This window comes from Micropterus salmoides, unplaced genomic scaffold (assembly GCF_014851395.1).
Source record: "Micropterus salmoides isolate LMB-PRFRI ecotype aquatic unplaced genomic scaffold, ASM1485139v1 Ms_hic_scaffold_11, whole genome shotgun sequence".
Taxonomy (NCBI): domain Eukaryota; kingdom Metazoa; phylum Chordata; class Actinopteri; order Centrarchiformes; family Centrarchidae; genus Micropterus; species Micropterus salmoides.
Window position 1 is genome coordinate 40,893 of NW_024040152.1, and position 19,209 is coordinate 60,101.

Below are 19,209 nucleotides of genomic sequence, written 5' to 3' on the forward strand. Positions count from 1 at the left end.
GAGCTGCAGATGGTTCAGTTCACACCATGTGACAAAGTCCCCCATCACAGCTCTGTACTGAGCCTCGTCACCCTTGCTGATACATCCAACCACAGCAGAGTCATCAGAAAACTTCTGAAGATGGCAGGACTCTGTGTGGTAGTTGAAGTCTGTGGTGTAGATGGTGAAGAGGAAGGGAGAGAGGACAGTCCCCTGTGGGGCCCCGGTATTGCTGACCACACCGTCTGACACACAGTGTTGCAGGCGCACATACTGTGGTCTGCCAGTCAGGTAGTCAACAATCCAGGACACGAGGGGGGCATCCACCAGCATCGCTGTCAGCTTCTCACCCAGCACGGCCGGCCGGATGGTGTTGAAAGCACTGGAGAAGTCAAAAAATATGACCCTCACAGTGCTCGCTGGCTTGTCCAGATGGGCGTAGATGCGGTTGTGCAGGAAGATGATGGCGTCCTCAACTCCCAATCGGGGCTGGTAGGCGAATTGTAGTGGGTCCAGAAAAGGGCTGACCACGGGCCGCAGCTGATCCAGAACCAGATGATGATGTGGGAGGTCAGTGCCACAGATCTGTAGTCCTTGGAGTCAATGGGACGTGGCGTCTTTGGCACAGGAACGAGGCAAGATGTCTTCCACAGCACAGGGACCCTACGGAGACTCAGGCTCAGGTTGAAGACACGGTGGAGGACTCCACATAGCTGGGGGGCACAGGCTTTGAGCACCCCGGGACGGACACTGCAGGGCCTGCAGCCTTGTTGGAGTAGAGTCTCCTCATCTATTCAATTCAATTCAATTTTATTTATATAGCGCCAAATCACAACAACAGTTATCTTACAGCGCTTTTCATAAAAGAGCAGGTCTAGACCGTACTCTATGATGTTATTTACAGAAGCCCAACAATTCCCACCAAGAGCAAGCACTAGGCGATAGAGGCAAGGAAAAACTTCCTTTTAAGAGGCAGAAACCTCGAGCAGAACCATGGCTCAGGATGGGCGGCCATCTGCCTCCACCGGTTGGGGATGAAGGAGAGAGAGAGAGAGGGCAAGAGAGGAACAGAGAGAAAAAGAGAGGGATGGAAGGAGAGAGGGGAGGGAGGCAGCCTACACAATATACACACAGAGGTACAGACAGTAAAGGTGATGTTGCTATAGACTAAATGACTAAATGAAAAATGGTATAGATATGTATAGTAGTGTTAATGATAATAATCGTAATGTTAATGATTATAATAACAATAGGACTAGTAACAATAGTTGTTGTAGCAGAAGGTGTCGAGCAGGAACACGGGGGCAGCAGGTGACCCGCAGCCACAGATCCAGACTCCACAGCTCCAGAGCCAGAAACACCTGCAGGAAGTCATAGGAGGAGAGAGGAGAGGGACGAGAAAGCACAAGACTACCGGAAAGGGGAGAAGTTGTGTTAGTAACATGCAATAATGGGAAGAGGTTGCATACAGAGGGAGAGAAAGTAGAGGAGAGAGACGCTCAATGCATCATGGGAAATCCCCTGGCAGTCTAGGCCTATAGCAGCATAACTAAGGGATGATTCAGGACTCAACTGAGCCAGCCCTAACTATAAGCTTTATCAAAGAGGAAAGTCTTAAGCCTACTCTTAAATGTGGAGATGGTGTCTGCCTCCTGAACCCAAACTGGAACCTGGTTCCACAGGAGAGGAGCTTGATAGTAACCCTGCATTCTGGGAGCGCAGTGCTCTGGTGGGGTAGTAAGGTACTATGAGCTCTTTAAGATAAGATGGTGCCTGACCATTAAGAGCTTTGTAGGTAAGAAGAATGATTTTAAATTCTATTCTGGATTTTACTGGAAGCCAATGCAGAGAAGCTAAGATAGGAGAAATGTGATCTCTTTTCCTGGTTCCTGTCAGAACACGTGCTGCAGCATTCTGGATCAGATGAAGAGTCTTAATGGACTTTTTCGAGCAGCCTGATAATAAAGAATTGACGTAATCCAGCCTAGAAGTAACAAATGCATGGACTAGTTTTTCTGCATCATTTTTAGACAGGATGTTCCTGATTTTCGCAATATTACATAGGCGAAAAAAGGCGGTCCTTGACATTTGCTTAATGTGAGACTTAAACGACATGTCCTGATCAAAGATAACTCCAAGATTCCTCACAGTGGTGCTGGAGGCCAGGGCGATGCCATCAAGGGAAACTATATCTTTAGATAATGCGTCGCGGAGGTGCTTAGGCCCCAGAACAATAACTTCAGTTTTATCTGAGTGTAACATTAGAAAATTACAGGTCATCCAGGTTTTAACATCCTGAAGGCACATTTGAAGTTAGCTAACTGATGAGTTTCATCTGGCTTGATCAATAGATATAACTGAGTATCATGTGTATAACAATGAAAGTTTATGGAATATTTCCTGATAATAATGCATAAGGGAAGCATATATAAAGTGAAGAGGATTGGTCCGAGGACAGATATCAGACCAGGTCTTCCCCAGAAAGTCTGCCAATGATCTACAAAGCACACATCGTTTGCTGGACACCACCTCGACAACCAGTGGCGGAATGACGACATGCGGCTATACATGTCTTCACTGGTCAGATTTGGCAGGGGTCCAGAGAAAACTACAGTGTCCGACATTTTTTTTGCATATGTACACACCGACTCAACATTAATATTAGTGACCTCCGATTGGCGTAACCGGGAGTCATTACAGCCGACGTGAATAACAATCTTACTGTATTTACGTTTATCCTTAGCCAGCAGTTTCAAATAAGACTCAATGTCGCCCGCTCTGGCCCCAGGGATGCACTTAACTATGGCCACTGACTTCACTAACTTCACGTTTCTCAAAATGGAGCTGCCAATGATCAGAGTTGGTTTCTCAGCGGGTGTGTCGCTGAGTGGGGAAAATCTGTTAGAAACGTGAACAAGTTAGGGTTGAACCGTGGGCTTGCAACTATTCCTTCTTCGGACAGTCACCCAGCCACCCCTTCCTGGCTGCACAGGAGATGCCGGGGGACGGCTACCACAGGCTAACTCAGGCCGTTCCGCACCGGCTACCGGGGACTGGCTAGCTACAGTAGCTAAAGACTGATCTACCAAGGTGGGGAGCCAGACTTCTAAATCACTGAGCCTCGCCTCCATGTCTAAAAATAAAGTACACTTGTTACACGTACCATTACCACTAAAGGAGGCAGAGGAGTAACTGAACATCTGACACACCGAGCAGGAGAAAGTAGGAGAGAGAGAGGGAGAAGCCATCTCTAGCTGCTAAGCTAAAGTTGGTAAAGGCTAAGCTAAAGTACTGTAGCGTCACCTACCAAAACTTTTGAACAACTATGAGATTGAATAGCAGTCACTAAAAGATGAAAAGAACTGTGAGTGCTTAGGCAAAATTACTGTAAGAATAAGTGTTTAGCGGACAGTTGGCCGCTGTGATCTAAAAAATGTAAGTGGTATTTAGCGAGAGCAGCACAACACGGTACCAACACACAAGCACCGGAAACGGAAATGAGTTGACACGCTTACTGCAGTACGTCAGCAACGTCCGTCTGCAGTCTCTCAGTACTCAGAATAGCAGTGACTTTGGGTGGAGAACTCACTAACATCAGCACTGACTTCGGGTGAAAGTCTCTCGATGGCAGGCAGTGGTGAATAGATACGGGAAACTCTGAGCAATGGTGAACTGGTAAGTAGACATCCGCTCTGAATCTGTACAGAGCACATACAATCCACAATGTTTACAAGTGAGTAACGAGACTAGTATAACTTACTGGACGTAATACTGGTCGATAAACGTACTGTATAGCGCACTGTAGAGCCTAGTTGTATAGCAACAACTGTTGCACAAAGGATTTCGGTCACAGAAGCGGCGAACAAACAACACCAGTGTCCTCTCCAACCAACACACACGCTGGGAGTAGCTCCTAAATAAATAACACCCACAATCATAGCGCCACGTGTATGTTGTCCAGACGCACAAAAAAGTCTCTTGGAGCCATAGCCTAAACCCAACAGGAAGTCGCCCATTTAGAATTTTACGGGCATTTTTGGATGATTTACACACTCTTTACTTTAACAAACTCCTCCTAGGGATTTAGTCCGACCGACCTCAAATTTCTGCTCCATAGCGGGGTGGGAGAGTTATCAAGCACGTAAAGTTTGGTGCAGATGTGAGCATGTACACTGAAGTTACAACAACTTCCTGTGTCGTGGCGAAGAGTTGATCTTTGACGCCACGCCACGGATACGGCCATTGACGAAAACTCGCAAATAGCACAACTTTTCATCTTCAATGCCATTAGAAGAAACAGCACAAATTTGAAGTCGGTCGGACTAAATCCCTAGGAGGAGTTTGTAAAAGTACGAAGTGTGTAAATCATCCAAAATTTGATATAAAATTTAAAATGGCCGACTTCCTGTTGAGTTTAGGGCATTGCTCCAAGAGGCTTTTTTGTGCGTCTGGACAAGATACACGTACCACAGAAAATTCGTGCACGTAGGTGAAACGTGCGGCGGGGGCTGCTTCGTTAAAAGTCACTTCCTGTTGCCAGCAGGTGGCGCTATGACTGTGGGTGAATGTCGGCATGTACATGTGTTCAGGGCGGGACTCTCATCCTACATGTACAGTTTGGTCCAGATGTGAGCATGTACACTGAAGTTACAACAACTTCCGTGTCATGGCGAAGAGTTGATCTTTGACGCCACGCCACGGACACGCCCATTGACGAAAACTCGCAAATAGCACAACTTTTCATCTTCAATGCCTTTAGAAGGCACAGCAGAAATTTGAGGTTGGTCGGACTAAATCCCTAGGAGGAGTTCGTTAAAGTACGAAGTGTGTAAATCATCCAAAATTTGACGTAAAATTCAAAATGGCCGACTTCCTGTTGGGTTTAGGCTATGGCTCCAAGAGACTTTTTTGTGCGTCTGGACAAGATACACGTACCACAGAAAATTCGTGCACGTAGGTGAAACATGCGGCGGGGGCTGCTTCGTTAAAAGTCACTTTCTATTGCCAGCAGGTGGCGCTATGACTGTGGGTGAATGTCGGCATGTACATGTGTTCAGGGCGGGACTATCATCCTAGATGTACAGTTTGGTCCAGATGTGAGCATGTACACCGAAGTTACAACAACTTCCTGTTTCATAGCGAATCATCGACGCCACGGACACGCCCATTGATGAAAACTTGCAAATAGCACAACTTTTCATCGTCAATGCCTTTAGAAGGCACAGCAGAAATTTGACGTCGATCCGACTAAATCCCTAGGATGAGTTCGTTAAAGTACGAAGTGTGTAAATCATCCAAAAATTTGACGTAAAATTCAAAATGGCCGACTTCCTGTTGACTTAAGGCTATGGGTTCTTGAGGCTTTTTTGTGCGTCTTGATATGATACATGTCCCCAGAAAATTTCGTACATGTAGGTTGAACGTGAACGAGGGGCTAATTTTTTCCAATTTTCTAGGTGGCGCTAGCGAGTCATTTTGCAACGCCCTTGTGCGAAACTTGTAGAATACGAAATTTTTCACCGGTTCTGACATGTTTGCAAATTTTGGTGAGTTTTCGAGAATGTTTAGGCCATGTCAGTTGAGCCTACTTTGCAGAAAAAAGAAAAAAAAAATTAAAGCTGCAAGCAGCGTTGGGCGGGCCCTCGCACTTGTAAGCGCGTCCGCGCGTGAGCCGGCCGAGTTGCATATTCTGGAGCTCTGCCGGTGCGGCTGTGAATTTCCTACGCGGTTCCGACCCGCATGAATGTGCTATATGTCAGTTCCTGTGTCCCCTATGTGGAGCTACATAGCACTTGCCGCTATGAATATAAATCGGTATTGGCGTGTAGATGTCTGCGGGGTGGGAGAGTTATCAAGCACGTAAAGTTTGTTTCAGATGTGACATGTACACTGAACAATAATGTACCAAACAATAAAATAAATTCCTTGCCTTGTTGTTTATGTGTACATACAGAGGAAGAATGTGAGAACAGCACACATTTCATCGTTACTGTGTGTTAGAGCATGGGAGAACAGTGGATACTTTTAATACAGCCCACACCCCTAATACTGTGTAACTATAACAAGTAGAGAACAGAAGAAAAAGATGTTCTTTCTTTACAACTGTCTGCATAGCTTATTCATATTGTGTAATGAATGAAAATAAATAGGCCTACTAGGCTCCTCTCTACTTTGACATTTAAGATTAGCTTGTTTGATCCACCTTCATACACATGTGACATTACTGTACAACTTGAGAAAGGTGAGTTGTTTTCTGCTCCAGCCTGCCTAAAAGAAAAGCGTTTTTGGGATAAATGGACTTTATTAGCTGCTGCAGTGCAGGATGAACTCAGAATAGACCCATTTCTCACCTTATTATTCTAAATCATGCAACGAAGAAGAAGAAATGCATAAGAAATCCTGGGACAAAATCTGTCCACAAATACTGTACAGCATGTAGTCTGATGAACAAGACTTGTGTTATAGCTGACTTGGGCAGTGAAATGTTTAATTTTTTTAATTCATGTGGTCATAGTTGTCCACAACTCAAATCAGAATATAAGAAGAAATGTTTTATACCACCTCAAGAAGGCTTCCTATCAGAAAGGTAGGAAGGTATTTCAAATGTACAACTGCAGTACTTAAATCTAAGTAAAGTAATTTCCCTGACATTTTTGTGTTACTTTACTTTTAATAGACCCATGTAAGAGGTTTTATACTTCCTGTGAGTATAATCCAATCAATCTTATTTTCATACTGTATATCCGTTGTGTAATTTGATAAATTGTGTTGTATGTCGTGCTCGCATCTCAGAGAAGACTCTGACTGCAACATGCGTCTTTGTAAAGAGAGAAACAGACAGAAAAAGTCTCTAACTCTGCCTGTCAGCTCGCTCTGCTCCGTTAAAACTGAATTTACCATACAGAATTGAATACGAGTGCACTCCAGATTTAGCTGCAGCCAGCTGACCGTGTGCTTCTCCCTATACCGCAGTTCTGTGTCCATGCATGCAGCAAACTGAAAGCACTGTCTGTCGGTGCTTCTACGTGAAAAGAGAAGGAAGACATTGCTGGTAGTATTGTCTTCAGAGTTGTTAAACACCTCAGCGCACTGAAGGAAGCCATCTGACTGTGTGAGGGGCAAGATCGTTGATGTCTGCAGGCAGAGTAGGAGCTCTCCTGTCTGACTGGTCCACCAATAGCAGAGAAGATGACCCCTTGAGACACAGCCCCTCCTCATTTGCATAATGAGGCAGAAATGCATACAAAAATTTAAGACAGGCAGAAATAAATACCATGGGTGAAAATAAATAAGGTAAATAAATACAAAGGAAGAATAAAACAGACAAAAATATTAAAACACACACATAAATAAATACATTAAAAAAATTAGTAATAAATAAAGTTGAATAAACAAATAAGGTAATTATAACAAAGGTGAATAAGTAAAGGCACTAATTAAAATATATACATTTATGTCTCCTTGTATAATTTAATTACTACCTACATTTATTTATTTACTTATTTTTTTGTGTATTTAATTGGATGCTTATTTATTTATTGAGCATTTATTTATTTCTGTATTTATTTCTGACTGTGTCAGGATCGGTCCTCCATAGCGGGGTGGGAGAGTTATCAAGCACGTAAAGTTTGGTTCAGATGTGAGCATGTACACTGAAGTTACAACAACTTCCTGTGTCATGGCGAAGACTTGATCTCTGACGCCACGCCACGGACACACCCATTGACGAAAACTCGCAAATAGCACAACTTTTCATCTTCAATGCCTTTAGAAGGCACAGCACAAATTTGAAGTCGGTCGGACTAAATCCCTAGGAGGAGTTCGTTAAAGTACGAAGTGTGTAAATCATCCAAAATTTGACGTAAAATTCAAAATGGCCGACTTCCTGTTGATTTTAGGGCATCGCTCCAAGAGGCTTTTTTGTGCGTCTGGACAAGATACACGTACCACAGAAAATTCGTGCACGTAGGTAAAACGTGCGGCGGGGGCTGCTTCGTTAAAAGTCACTTCCTGTTGCCAGCAGGTGGCGCTATGACTGTCTGTGAATGTCAGCATGTACATGTGTTCAGGGCGGGACTCTCATCCTACATGTACAGTTTGGTCCAGATGTGAGCATGTACACTGAAGTTACGACAACTTCCGTGTCATGGCGAAGAGCTGATCTTTGACGCCACGCCACGGACACGCCCATTGACGAAAACTTGCAAATAGCACAACTTTTCATCTTCAATGCCTTTAGAAGGCACAGCACAAATTTGAGGTCGGTCGGACTAAATCCCTAGGAGGAGTTCGTTAAAGTACGAAGTGTGTAAATCATCCAAAATTTGACGTAAAATTCAAAATGGCCGACTTCCTGTTGATTTTAGGGCATCGCTCCAAGAGGCTTTTTTGTGCGTCTGGACAAGATACACGTACCACAGAAAATTCGTGCACGTAGGTAAAACGTGCGGCGGGGGCTGCTTCGTTAAAAGTCACTTCCTGTTGCCAGCAGGTGGCGCTATGACTGTCTGTGAATGTCAGCATGTACATGTGTTCAGGGCGGGACTCTCATCCTACATGTACAGTTTGGTCCAGATGTGAGCATGTACACTGAAGTTACGACAACTTCCGTGTCATGGCGAAGAGCTGATCTTTGACGCCACGCCACGGACACGCCCATTGACGAAAACTTGCAAATAGCACAACTTTTCATCTTCAATGCCTTTAGAAGGCACAGCACAAATTTGAGGTCGGTCGGACTAAATCCCTAGGAGGAGTTCGTTAAAGTACGAAGTGTGTAAATCATCCAAAATTTGACGTAAAATTCAAAATGGCCGACTTCCTGTTGATTTAGGCTATGGCTCCAAGAGGCTTTTTTGTGCGTCTGGACAAGATACACGTACCACAGAAAATTCGTGCACGTAGGTGAAACGTGCGGCGGGGGCTGCTTCGTTAAAGGTCACTTTCTGTTGCCAGCAGGTGGCGCTATGACTGTGGGTGAATGTCGGCATGTACATGTGTTCAGGGCGGGACTCTCATCCTACATGTACAGTTTGGTCCAGATGTGAGCATGTACACTGAAGTTACAACAACTTCCTGTTTCATTGCGAATCATCGACGCCACGGACACGCCCATTGACGAAAACTCGCAAATAGCACAACTTTTCATCGTCAATGCCTTTAGAAGGCACAGCAGAAATTTGACGTCGATCCGACTAAATCCCTAGGAGGAGTTCGTTAAAGTACGAAGTGTGTAAATCATCCAAAAATGGCCATAAAATTCAAAATGGCCGACTTCCTGTTGACTTTAGGCTATGGGTTCTTGAGGCTTTTTTGTGCGTCTTGATACGATACATGTCCCCAGAAAATTTCGTACATGTAGGTTGAACGTGAACGAGGGGCTAATCATTTCCAATTTTCTAGGTGGCGCTAGCGAGTCATTTTGCCACGCCCATGTGCGAAACTTGTAGAATACGAAATTTTTCACCGGTTCTGACATGTTTGCAAATTTTGGTGAGTTTTCGAGTATGTTTAGGCCATGTCATTTGGGCCTACTTTGCAGAAAAAAAAAAAAAAAATTAAAGCTGCAAGCAGCGTTGGGCGGGCCCTCGCACTTATAAGCGCGTCCGCGTGTGAGCCGGCCGAGTTGCATATTCTGGAGCTCTGCCGGTGCGGCTGTGAATTTGCTACGCGGTTCCGACGCCGCATGAAGGTGCTATATGTCACTTCCTGTGTCCCCTATGTGGAGCTACATAGCACTTGCCGCTATGAATATAAATCGGTATTGACGTGTAGATGTCTGCGGGGTGGGAGAGTTATCAAGCACGTAAAGTTTGTTTCAGATGTGAGCATGTACACTGAACAATAATGTACCCAAACAATAAAATAAATTCCTTTTATATTTCCCTGCCTTGTTGTTTATGTGTACATACAGAGGAAGAATGTGAGAACAGCACACATTTCATCGTTACTGTGTGTTAGAGCATGGGAGAACAGTGGATACTTTTAATACAGCCCACACCCCTAATACTGTGTAACTATAACAAGTAGAGAACAGAAGAAAAAGATGTTCTTTCTTTACAACTGTCTGCATAGCTTATTCATATTGTGTAATGAATGAAAATAAATAGGCCTACTAGGCTCCTCTCTACTTTGACATTTAAGATTAGCTTGTTTGATCCACCTTCATACACATGTGACATTACTGTACAACTTGAGAAAGGTGAGTTGTTTTCTGCTCCAGCCTGCCTAAAAGAAAAGCGTTTTTGGGATTAAATGGACTTTATTAGCTGCTGCAGTGCAGGATGAACTCAGAACAGACCCATTTCTCACCTTATTATTCTAAATCATGCAACGAAGAAGAAGAAATGCATAATAAATCCTGGGACAAAATCTGTCCACAAATACTGTACAGCATGTAGTCTGATGAACAAGACTTGTGTTATAGCTGACTTGGGCAGTGAAATGTTTTTTTAATTCATGTGGTCATAGTTGTCCACAACTCAAATCAGAATATAAGAAGAAATGTTTTATACCACCTCAAGAAGGCTTCCTATCAGAAAGGTAGGAAGGTATTTCAAATGTACAACTGCAGTACTTAAATCTAAGTAAAGTAATTTCCCTGACATTTTTGTGTTACTTTACTTTTAATAGACGCATGTAACAGGTTTTATACTTCCTGTGAGTATAATCCAATCAATCTTATTTTCATACTGTATATCCGTTGTGTAATTTGATAAATTGTGTTGTATGTCGTGCTCGCATCTCAGAGAAGACTCTGACTGCAACATGCGTCTTTGTAAAGAGAGAAACGGACAGAAAAAGTCTCTAACTCTGCCTGTCAGCTCGCTCTGCTCCGTTAAAACTGAATTTCCATACAGAATTGAATACGAGTGCACTCCAGATTTAGCTGCAGCAGCTGACCGTGTGCTTCTCCCTATACCGCAGTTCTGTGTCCATGCATGCAGCAAACTGAAAGCACTGTCTGTCGGAGCGTCTACGTGAAAAGAGAAGGAAGACATTGCTGGTAGTATTGTCTTCAGAGTTGTTAAACACCTCAGCGCACTGAAGGAAGCCATCTGACTGTGTGAGGGGCAAGATCGTTGATGTCTGCAGGCAGAGTAGGAGCTCTCCTGTCTGACTGGTCCACCAATAGCAGAGAAGATGACCCCTTGTCAAGCACGTAAAATTTGGTTCAGATGTGAGCATGTACACTGAAGTTACAACAACTTCCTGTGTCATGGCGAAGACTTGATCTCTGACGCCACGCCACGGACACACCCATTGACGAAAACTCGCAAATAGCACAACTTTTCATCTTCAATGCCTTTAGAAGGCACAGCACAAATTTGAAGTCGGTCGGACTAAATCCCTAGGAGGAGTTCGTTAAAGTACGAAGTGTGTAAATCATCCAAAATTTGACGTAAAATTCAAAATGGCCGACTTCCTGTTGATTTTAGGGCATCGCTCCAAGAGGCTTTTTTGTGCGTCTGGACAAGATACACGTACCACAGAAAATTCGTGCACGTAGGTGAAACGTGCGGCGGGGGCTGCTTCGTTAAAAGTCACTTCCTGTTGCCAGCAGGTGGCGCTATGACTGTGGGTGAATGTGAGCATGTACATGTGTTCAGGGCGGGACTCTCATCCTACATGTACAGTTTGGTGCAGATGTGAGCATGTACACTGAAGTTACGACAACTTCCGTGTCATGGCGAAGAGCTGATCTTTGACGCCACGCCACGGACACGCCCATTGACGAAAACTTGCAAATAGCACAACTTTTCATCTTCAATGCCTTTAGAAGGCACAGCAGAAATTTGAGGTCGGTCGGACTAAATCCCTAGGAGGAGTTCGTTAAAGTACGAAGTGTGTAAATCATCCAAATTTGACGTAAAATTCAAAATGGCCGACTTCCTGTTGGGTTTAGGCTATGGCTCCAAGAGACTTTTTTGTGCGTCTGGACAAGATACACGTACCACAGAAAATTCGTGCACGTAGGTGAAACATGCGGCGGGGGCTGCTTCGTTAAAGGTCACTTTCTATTGCCAGCAGGTGGCGCTATGACTGTGGGTGAATGTCGGCATGTACATGTGTTCAGGGCGGGACTCTCATCCTAGATGTACAGTTTGGTCCAGATGTGAGCATGTACACTGAAGTTACAACAACTTCCTGTTTCATAGCGAATCATCGACGCCACGGACACGCCCATTGACGAAAACGCGCAAATAGCACAACTTTTCATCGTCAATGCCTTTAGAAGGCACAGCAGAAATTTGACGTCGATCCGACTAAATCCCTAGGAGGAGTTCGTTAAAGTACGAAGTGTGTAAATCATCCAAAAATGGCCGTAAAATTCAAAATGGCCGACTTCCTGTTGACTTTAGGCTATGGGTTCTTGAGGCTTTTTTGTGCGTCTCGATATGATACATGTCCCCAGAAAATTTCGTACATGTAGGTTGAACGTGAACGAGGGGCTAATTTTTCCAATTTTCTAGGTGGCGCTAGCGAGTCATTTTGCAACGCCCATGTGCGAAACTTGTAGAATACGAAATTTTTCACCGGTTCTGACATGTTTGCAAATTTTGGTGAGTTTTCGAGAATGTTTAGGCCATGTCAGTTGAGCCTACTTTGCAGAAAAAAAAAAAAAAAAAATAAAATAAATTAAAGCTGCAAGCAGCGTTGGGCGGGCCCTCGCACTTGTAGCGCGTCCGCGCGTGACCGGCCGAGTTGCATATTCTGGAGCTCTGCCGGTGCGGCTGTGAATTTCCTACGCGTTTCCGACGCCGCATGAATGTGCTATATGTCACTTCCTGTGTCCCCTATGTGGAGCTACATAGCACTTGCCGCTATGAATATAAATCGGTATTGACGTGTAGATGTCTGCGGGGTGGGAGAGTTATCAAGCACGTAAAGTTTGTTTCAGATGTGAGCATGTACACTGAACAATAATGTACCCAAACAATAAAATAAATTCCTTTTATATTTCCCTGCCTTGTTGTTTATGTGTACATACAGAGGAAGAATGTGAGAACAGCACACATTTCATCGTTACTGTGTGTTAGAGCATGGGAGAACAGTGGATACTTTTAATACAGCCCACACCCCTAATACTGTGTAACTATAACAAGTAGAGAACAGAAGAAAAAGATGTTCTTTCTTTACAACTGTCTGCATAGCTTATTCATATTGTGTAATGAATGAAAATAAATAGGCCTACTAGGCTCCTCTCTACTTTGACATTTAAGATTAGCTTGTTTGATCCACCTTCATACACATGTGACATTACTGTACAACTTGAGAAAGGTGAGTTGTTTTCTGCTCCAGCCTGCCTAAAAGAAAAGCGTTTTTGGGATTAAATGGACTTTATTAGCTGCTGCAGTGCAGGATGAACTCAGAATAGACCCATTTCTCACCTTATTATTCTAAATCATGCAACGAAGAAGAAGAAATGCATAAGAAATCCTGGGACAAAATCTGTCCACAAATACTGTACAGCATGTAGTCTGATGATCAAGACTTGTGTTATAGCTGACTTGGGCAGTGAAATGTTTTTTTAATTCATGTGGTCATAGTTGTCCACAACTCAAATCAGAATATAAGAAGAAATGTTTTATACCACCTCAAGAAGGCTTCCTATCAGAAAGGTAGGAAGGTATTTCAAATGTACAACTGCAGTACTTAAATCTAAGTAAAGTAATTTCCCTGACATTTTTGTGTTACTTTACTTTTAATAGACCCATGTAAGAGGTTTTATACTTCCTGTGAGTATAATCCAATCAATCTTATTTTCATACTGTATATCCGTTGTGTAATTTGATAAATTGTGTTGTATGTCGTGCTCGCATCTCAGAGAAGACTCTGACTGCAACATGCGTCTTTGTAAAGAGAGAAACGACAGAAAAAGTCTCTAACTCTGCCTGTCAGCTCGCTCTGCTCCGTTAAAACTGAATTTACCATACAGAATTGAATACGAGTGCACTCCAGATTTAGCTGCAGCCAGCTGACCGTGTGCTTCTCCCTATACCGCAGTTCTGTGTCCATGCATGCAGCAAACTGAAAGCACTGTCTGTCGGTGCTTCTACGTGAAAAGAGAAGGAAGACATTGCTGGTAGTATTGTCTTCAGAGTTGTTAAACACCTCAGCGCACTGAAGGAAGCCATCTGACTGTGTGAGGGGCAAGATCGTTGATGTCTGCAGGCAGAGTAGGAGCTCTCCTGTCTGGCTGGTCCACCAATAGCAGAGAAATGACCCCTTGAGACACAGCCCCTCCTCATTTGCATAATGAGGCAGAAATGCATACAAAAATTTAAGACAGGCAGAAATAAATACCATGGGTAAAAATAAATAAGGTAAATAAATACAAAGGAAGAATAAAACAGACAAAAATATTAAAACACACACATAAATAAATACATTAAAAAAATTAGTAATAAATAAAGTTGAATAAACAAATAAGGTAATTATAACAAAGGTGAATAAGTAAAGGCACTAATTAAAATATATACATTTATGTCTCCTTGTATAATTTAATTACTACCTACATTTATTTATTTACTTTATTTTTTTGTGTATTTAATTGGATGCTTATTTATTTATTGAGCATTTATTTATTTCTGTATTTATTTCTGACTGTGTCAGGATCGGTCCTCCATAGCGGGGTGGGACAGTTATCAAGCACGTAAAGTTTTGTTCAGATGTGAGCAAGTACACTGAAGTTACAACAACTTCCTTTGTCATGGCGAAGAGTTGATCTTGGACGCCACGCCACGGACACACCCATTGACGAAAACTCGCAAATAGCACAATTTTTCATCTTCAATGCCTTTAGAAGGCACAGCAGAAATTTGAAGTTGGTTGGACTAAATCCCTAGGAGAAGTTCGTTAAAGTACAAAGTGTGTAAATCATCCAAAATTTGACGTAAAATTCAAAATGGCCGACTTCCTGTTGGTTTTAGGGCATCGCTCCAAGAGGCTTTTTTTTGCGTCTGGACAAGATACACGTGCCACAGAAAATTTGTCCACGTAGGTGAAACGTGCGGCGGGGGCTGCTTCGTTAAAAGTCACTTCCTGTTGCCAGTAGGTGTCCAACACTCAAAATGGCCGACTTCCTGTTGACTTTAAGGTATGCGTTCTTGAGGCTTTTTTGTGCGTCTGAACAAGATACACGTACCGCAGAAAATTCGTGCACGTAGGTGAAACGTGCGGCGGGGGCTGCTTCGTTAAAAGTCACTTTCTGTTGCCAGCAGGTGGCGCTATGACTGTGGGTGAATGTCAGCATGTAAATGTTTTCAGGGCGGGACTCTCATCATACATGTACAGTTTGGTCCAGATGTGAGCATGTACACTGAAGTTACAACAACTTCCTGTGTCATGGCGAAGAGTTGATTTTTGACGCCACGCCACGGACACGCCCATTGACGAAAATTCGCAGATAGCACAACTTTTCATCTTCAATGCCTTTAGAAGGCACAGCAGAAATTTGAAGTCGGTCGGACTAAATCCCTAGGAGGAGTTCGTTAAAGTACGAAGTGTGTAAATCATCCAAAATTTGACGTAAAATTCAAAATGGCCGACTTCCTTTTGGGTTTAGGCTATGGCTCCAAGAGGCTTTTTTGTGCGTATGGCCAAGATACACGTACCACAGAAAATTCGTGCACGTAGGTGAAACGTGCGGCGGGGGCTGCTTCGTTAAAAGTCACTTTCTGTTGCCAGCAGGTGGCACTATGACTGTGGGTGAATGTCGGCATGTACATGTGTTCAGGGCGGGACTCTCATCCTACATGTACAGTTTGGTCCAGATGTGAGCATGTACACTGAAGTTACAACAACTTCCTGTTTCATGGCGAATCATCGACGCCACGGACACGCCCATTGACGAAAACTTGCAAATAGCACAACTTTTCATCGTCAATGACTTTACAAGGCACAGCAGAAATTTGACGTCGATCCGACTAAATCCCTAGGAGGAGTTCGTTAAAGTACGAAGTGTGTAAATCATCCAAAAATGGCCATAAAATTCAAAATGGCCGACTTCCTGTTGACTTTAGGCTATGGGTTCTAGAGGCTTTTTTGTGCGTCTTGATACGATACATGTCACCAGAAAATTTCGTACATGTAGGTTGAACGTGAACGAGGGGCTAATCTTTTCCAATTTTCTAGGTGGCGCTAGCGAGTCATTTTGCCATGCCCATGTGCGAAACTTGTAGAATACAAAATTTTTCACCGGTTCTGACATGTTTGCAAATTTTGGTGAGTTTTCGAGTATGTTTAGGCCATGTCATTTGGGCCTACTTTGCAGAAAAAAAATAAATAAATAAATTAAAGCTGCAAGCAGCGTTGGGCGGGCCCTCGCACTTGTAGCGCGTCCGCGCGTGAACCGGCCGAGTTGCATATTCTGGAGCTCTGCCGGTGCAGCTGTGAATTTCCCACGCGGTTCCGACGCCGCATGAAGGTGCTATATGTCACTTCCTGTGTCCCCTATGTGGAGCTACATAGCACTTGAGAGAGAAGTATCCATGACATTCCATCAAACTCATTTTTGACAGCTATTTCCGGTCCCGCCCCAACCGGAAATATGTCTGTATGTAACTGATAAGAGGGGGTGCATCCGGTCCCACCCCAACCGGAAATATGTCTGTATGTAACTGATAAGAGGGGGTGCATCCTGTCCCACCCCAGCCGGAAATATGTCTGTATGTAACTGATAAGAGGGGGTGCATCCTGTCCCACCCCAGCCGGAAATATGTCTGTATGTAACTGATAAGAGGGTTGCGTACATCCTTCCATTGTGTGTTTTTCATTGATTTAAAGACTTTATTAAGTAATACAACTTGAATGAATTAACTAGAGGTGTTTGTGACAATAAATTTATCATTAAAAAAGTATAGCAGTGAGTTATAAGTAAAAGGAGGAATCTCCGGGGCCAGCAAAGGATCAGTAGGAGGTTTCTTTGGAATCAAGTCAGTCTTTATTATTAAACAAGTGAAGAATAAATTGAAATAATGACAGTAAAGCAGTAAAATGGTATAACGGTGAGTAAAAATTAAGCATCATAAATTACCTTCAACAGCATGCAGCAAAATAAGAGTGAGTTCCAAAATTAAACTTTGTAAAATCTTTGCTAAAGCTTTGTGTGACAAACTTACCATCATTAAAGAACTAAAGAATAAGATGAAATAATTACAGTAAAATAGTATAACAGTGAGTTAAAATTAAACAGCATTTTTTAATTACCTTCAAAATCTTTGCTAAAGCTTTGTGTGACAAACTTACCATCAGTAAACAAGTGAAGAATAAATTGAAATAATGACAGTAAAGCAGTAAAATGGTAAACGGTGAGTAAAAATTAAACAGCATTACAAATTACCTTCAACAGCATGCAGCAAAATAAGAGAGTGTTCCAAATTACTTTGCTATTGCTTTGTCTTACAAACTTGCCATCATTATCACTCCAAAGCTGTAGCCTAGAGTTTCCATGAGCCAATGACAAGAGACTAGGAGGGGTTACCATAGGCCAATGATGGGAGTCTGTGAAAATAAAAGGAGTCCATTTAGTCATTCAGAAACATATAACGAAACTATTCCAAAACAACCTAAACATGAGCAAGAGAGCAGTCAATTCGAAGATGATCAGCCAGACACCTGTAACGAGTTATCAAAACTCAACCCCAGGAGGAGCCCCAAAGAAACGAGTGTTGTACTTGAGTCGGATCCAGACGCCGCCACCCGATACACTTCATGAGGAATGGAATTTAGATTCAGGACGTGTCTGGGGGTATGCATTCAATTATGATGTAAACGAACTTTGTTTTTACCAGTTGGAGAAAGGTGAAACATTTGGACCCCTCACAGCAAAAGCAACGCTCACATCAACGGACTGGGCTGTGCTGACTCTGTTGGTTTTAAACAATCTGAAAGCCGCGACGTCCGAGGAACCTGCTACAAAAGACAAGGAGACTCAAACAACTGTGAGAATCAAGCAGGAAGTTCCACCCGTGTTTGTTCCTAAAAAAATTGTTTCCTGTAGTGTTTGGGAGACAAAAAGCTCAGCTTCCGGTAGATGGTTCTACCGTGCAAGCCATCAGAAGAGTGAAGGAGATGAAGCCTTGGATGAATTTGTCTTGCAGTATTTCAATACTGAATGTGGCGTGTTTCAGACTTCATTAAGGATACCTGTCGAGGTTTGGATGGAAATGATGTTTGAAAAAGCAGAAAAGCTAAAAGATCTCTTCAAAAAAAGTAAGACCTCCTGGGAGATTCTGCAAATGAAAAAGACTCTAACGTTCACAGAAGACTCCTCCTCCAACAACGCCCCTAAGCCTGCCCCTAAGAAAACACAATTTAAAGGAGGACTAAATCTGAAATACCATGTCTTCGAGCCAGCAGACTCATAGAAAAAGCAACTCTCTACCTCTTCTACCACATCCAGGGCCAGAGGAGACAGCTACCCCTTCTACAACACATCTGGTGATGACCCAATTTAGCATGAGCAATATGCCTACTTGGTGGTGTACTAATCCTGCATCAGCAGCAGCAACACAGCTGGCGCAGGGCGCCACTTCCAGTCCCTCTGCTTCACCACCACCACTAGCAGGGCTTCCAGGGACCCCTTTCATGCTAGACACGGACTCTGGTTGCATCTCCCCTCTTTCACCACCTCCATCACCCTTCTGGCCCTCTTCTCCTTCTTCGACATCCTCGCCTCCGAGCGCCTCACCACCAGACTCTCCCAAAAGAACAGATGAGCCTGACGGGGTGCTCTCCGCCGTGTTTGTGAACACAGTGAAAACTGTGGTGCTTCGACTGCTGAAGAAAGTTCTATTTAGATATAGAAGTTCCATTTGTAATGGATGTAAAACGGACCACCCGAGCCAGATGCAACACGAATGTCTGTTTGACATGCCTGACTACTTCCTCCGGCGGCATTATGATGAGGTGTTAAAGCGGCTCTGGACGGATCGTTTCATTGCTACCATTCAACGGGCGCTTCATGCGCGAAACATCCAAGTGTCTGTATACAGGGTCCATGGTGCTACCGAGGCCTTTCTTCACAACCTCAAAATGACACGACGCATCGGTGAGAAAATTGACAAATTGTACGACATGTTGATCGGAGAAGATGAGGCCAAGATCAAGGAGATGAATGAAGTTGCGGACTTTTGGAAGGGAAAAATTAATTCATAAGGGGTAATTATTGTAGAAAATATGTTACATATTGTTGATTTTGTGAGTTATTGTGTAAAAAAATTTAAA